Source organism: Taurulus bubalis (genome assembly GCF_910589615.1).
Source record: "Taurulus bubalis genome assembly, chromosome: 5".
Taxonomy (NCBI): Eukaryota; Metazoa; Chordata; class Actinopteri; order Perciformes; family Cottidae; genus Taurulus; species Taurulus bubalis.
The window spans coordinates 29,576,557-29,581,420 of record NC_136593.1 but is presented as its reverse complement, the minus strand read 5'-3'; positions in this window follow the sequence as shown (position 1 = coordinate 29,581,420).

Below are 4,864 nucleotides of genomic sequence, written 5' to 3'. Positions count from 1 at the left end.
AGGTACCATTTGAGAACCACTGGTCTAACCAGTACATCCGAAAAAGTCTTACTTTTCTTTTGGGCAGGTTTCCAGAATACATTTGTCTCATAAACATCAAACAGGCGCATGTTGAGAACATGATGAGATCACAGTAATGTCGGTGATATTCAAAAAGAGCATTCTGTTAGAGGGTTCATGTTGAAAGCCTTTGCTTAAAGGTTGGAGCTCCATGCCACTCATCACATTGAAATTCCTCGGTGATGTCCAGAGTTCTCCATCAGCCTCTCTGGTCAGCCTCAGGAATACCAACCAGCTGTCTCTCTCTCTCTCTCTCTCTCTCTCTCTCTCTCTCTCTCGCTCTCTCTCTCTCTTGTTGACAGAAGACAACTGCTGCATCACCAGTTTAATTTTGGCGTGGGCAGCAGGTTTTGTTTTCTTTTTTATTTTAGCCCAATAAGCTGGAGCAAGCAGTGAAAGATCATGGGATGCATCTCAATGACTTCCAGCAGAAGGAGGTCCAACCAACAGTCTAATACCTAAAGACATGTATGTCAAAGAAAAGCTTCAAATCCTCACATCAGAACCAAATGTTTGGTTTTATATATGTTTTATATACATATATATGTATATATATATATATATACATATACATATATACATATATATATATCAGATATATATATCAGATCAGAATACAATACTGGTGTTCAACAACAATTTGTGATGTGAGTATTCACTGTAACGTGTTGATCCCGCCACAGTAATGGCAGGTTTCCCTATGACTACAACAAATCAATGCCATAAGTTATGCATCACACAATAAACAACACATCTGCAGGATATTAAAGCTGCACTAACAATATGCCTCCATGAACGGTTACATGAGTCCTGTGAGAAGAGACTCATGGCAGAGCGACATGCAGGGTTCATGTTGAACAATGTGTCTGGAGGCCAGAAACACAACTCAACCTCAATGCTCATTTAGCAAACCTCTAAGGATTGGTATGTAAATAGCTGTTTGCTAACATGCTAGCAGTAACCCCTTTATAACGCTATATCAAATGGGTTTGTGATATTCGGCTCTGCAGGCAAATTACAAAAAGAAACCAACAAACAAAAAAACTATTCATGCTGCTTTTACAGTTTTTCTCGATTGCTAAGACACATTTCTTGAAACGGTCACCCTATTTCTCAAAACTGTAAACACAAAACCTCATCTTCAAGCACTATTTACAAAACCTCTACCTTTGCTCTTTGCAATTTATTTTGTTCCTCCTCCTCCTTGTACCCCTATGTTTACAGTACTGTACCCTCATCTCACCAACGTGTCCTTTGTCTCTGATACTGTCATTCTGGTTCTTTGTTGATATGAACCTGCAACCAGTCACAATCTATTGAGCAGTCAGTTACTGTAACAAATAGAAAGCACGATGTTCAAGGTCATACAATTTGTTTATTGTACATTATACAGCCTACAATGCACTGTAGGCCGACTACAGTATACAATACTACACAGCCCCTCTCACCCTGTGTGACTCCCCCGTTGACGCTGTGGAGTCCTTCTTCTTCCTGGGCTCCATCATTTCCCAGGACCTCAAGTGGGAGCTGAACATCAGCTCCATCACTAAGAAGGCTCAGTAGAGGATGTTCTTCCTGAGGCAGCTGAAGAAATTCAACCTGCCAAAGAGAATGATGGTGCACTTCTACACTGCTATCGTTGAGTCCATCCTCTGCTCCTCCATCACCGTCTGGTGATGGAGGAGCGCATCATCCGCTCTGCTGAGAGGTGATTGGCTGCAATCTGCTGTCCCTCCAGGACTTGTTCACTTCCAGGACTATGAAGCGAGCTAGAAAGATCGTAGCTGACCCCTGTCACCCTGGACCATCAGGACCAAGACCTCACGGTCCATCAGAACCAAGACCTCACAGTCCATCAGGACCAAGACCTCACGGTCCATCAGAACCAAGACCTCACAGTCCATCAGGACCAAGACCTCACACTCCACCAGGACCAAGACCTCACAGTCCATCAGGACCAAGACCTCACGCTCCATCAGGACCAAGACCTCACGCTCCATCAGGACCAAGACCTCACAGTCCATAAGGACCAAGACCTCACAGTCCATCAGAACCAAGACCTCACAGTCCATCAGGACCAAGAACTCACGGTCCATCAGAACCAAGACCTCACGGTCCATCAGAACCAAGACCTCGCAGTCCATCAGGACCAAGACCTCATGGTCCATCAGAACCAAGACCTCACAGTCCATCAGGACCAAGACCTCACGCTCCATCAGAACCAAGACCTCACAGTCCATCAGGACCAAGACCTCACAGTCCATCAGGACCAAGACCTCACGCTCCATCAGGACCAAGACCTCACAGTCCATCAGAACCAAGACCTCACAGTCCATCAGGACCAAGACCTCAAGCTCCATCAGGACCAAGACCTCACGCTCCATCAGGACCAAGACCTCACAGTACATCAGAACCAAGACCTCACAGTCCATCAGGACCAAGACCTCACGCTCCATCAGAACCAAGACCTCACAGTCCATCAGGACCAAGACCTCACACTCCACCAGGACCAAGACCTCACAGTCCATCAGGACCAAGACCTCAAGCTCCATCAGGACCAAGACCTCACGCTCCATCAGGACCAAGACCTCACAGTCCATCAGAACCAAGACCTCACAGTCCATCAGGACCAAGACCTCACGGTCCATCAGAACCAAGACCTCACAGTCCATCAGGACCAAGACCTCACAGTCCATAAGGACCAAGACCTCACAGTCCATCAGGACCAAGACCTCCCGCTCCATCAGGACCAAGACCTCACGCTCCATCAGGATCAAGACCTCACAGACCATCAGGACCAAGACCTCACGGTCCATCAGGACCAAGACCTCCCGCTCCATCAGGACCAAGACCTCACAGACCATCAGGACCAAGACCTCACGGTCCATCAGGACCAAGACCTCCCGCTCCATCAGGACCAAGACCTCACAGTCCATCAGGACCAAGACCTCGCAGTCCATCAGGACCAAGACCTCACAGTCCATCAGGACCAAGACCTCACGCTCCATCAGGACCAAGACCTCACAGTCCATCAGAACCAAGACCTCACAGTCCATCAGGACCAAGACCTCACGCTCCATCAGAACCAAGACCTCACAGTCCATCAGGACCAAGACCTCACACTCCACCAGGACCAAGACCTCACAGTCCATCAGGACCAAGACCTCAAGCTCCATCAGGACCAAGACCTCACGCTCCATCAGAACCAAGACCTCACAGTCCATCAGGACCAAGACCTCACGCTCCATCAGGACCAAGACCTCACAGTCCATCAGAACCAAGACCTCACAGTCCATCAGGACCAAGACCTCCCGCTCCATCAGGACCAAGACCTCCCGCTCCATCAGGACCAAGACCTCACGCTCCATCAGGTTCAAGACCTCACAGACCATCAGGACCAAGACCTCACGGTCCATCAGGACCAAGACCTCCCGCTCCATCAGGACCAAGACCTCACAGTCCATCAGAACCAAGACCTCACAGTCCATCAGGACCAAGACCTCACGCTCCATCAGAACCAAGACCTCACAGTCCATCAGGACCAAGACCTCACACTCCACCAGGACCAAGACCTCACAGTCCATCAGGACCAAGACCTCAAGCTCCATCAGGACCAAGACCTCACGCTCCATCAGAACCAAGACCTCACAGTCCATCAGGACCAAGACCTCACGCTCCATCAGGACCAAGACCTCACAGTCCATCAGAACCAAGACCTCACAGTCCATCAGAACCAAGACCTCACAGTCCATCAGGACCAAGACCTCCCGCTCCATCAGGACCAAGACCTCCCGCTCCATCAGGACCAAGACCTCACAGTCCATCAGGACCAAGACCTCACAGTCCATAAGGACCAAGACCTCACGCTCCATCAGGACCAAGACCTCACGCTCCATCAGGACCAAGACCTCACAGTCCATCAGAACCAAGACCTCACAGTCCATCAGGACCAAGACCTCACGGTCCATCAGAACCAAGACCTCACAGTCCATCAGGACCAAGACCTCACAGTCCATAAGGACCAAGACCTCACAGTCCATCAGGACCAAGACCTCCCGCTCCATCAGGACCAAGACCTCCCGCTCCATCAGGACCAAGACCTCACGCTCCATCAGGATCAAGACCTCACAGACCATTAGGACCAAGACCTCACGGTCCATCAGGACCAAGACCTCCCGCTCCATCAGGACCAAGACCTCACAGTCCATCAGGACCAAGACCTCACAGTCCATCAGGACCAAGACCTCGCAGTCCATCAGGACCAAGACCTCACAGTCCATCAGAACCAAGACCTCACAGTCCATCAGAACCAAGACCTCGCAGTCCATCAGGACCAAGAACTCACAGTCTATCAGGGCCAAGACCTCACAGTCTATCAGGACCAAGACCTCACGCCACACCAACAGTTTTTCATATACACAGCCCGGGTCCCCCACTGACTGACTCTGTCACCCCCAAGACTACTTTTCTGACTATTTCTTCTTACCGGTCACTCCCCTGCACTCTTCATATTTAAACACTCATGCCACTTAACATACACTTTAACTTAAACACACAAGTCACTTTAACACACACTTACATTAACGTTATCTGTTTGTCTGAGCACTTTATCTTATACTTGATTTAATATCGTTGCACTGTTGTTGTCGTTGACTGTTGATTGTTGTTTGTCTCGTCTAACGTCTCATGTCTAATGTATGCACCTTCCGCCTAGAACAATTCCTTGTTTGTGTAAACATTCCTGGCAAATAAACGGTTTCTGATTCTGATTAAAAGGGACAAAAATCAAAGGAGTCAACATGTC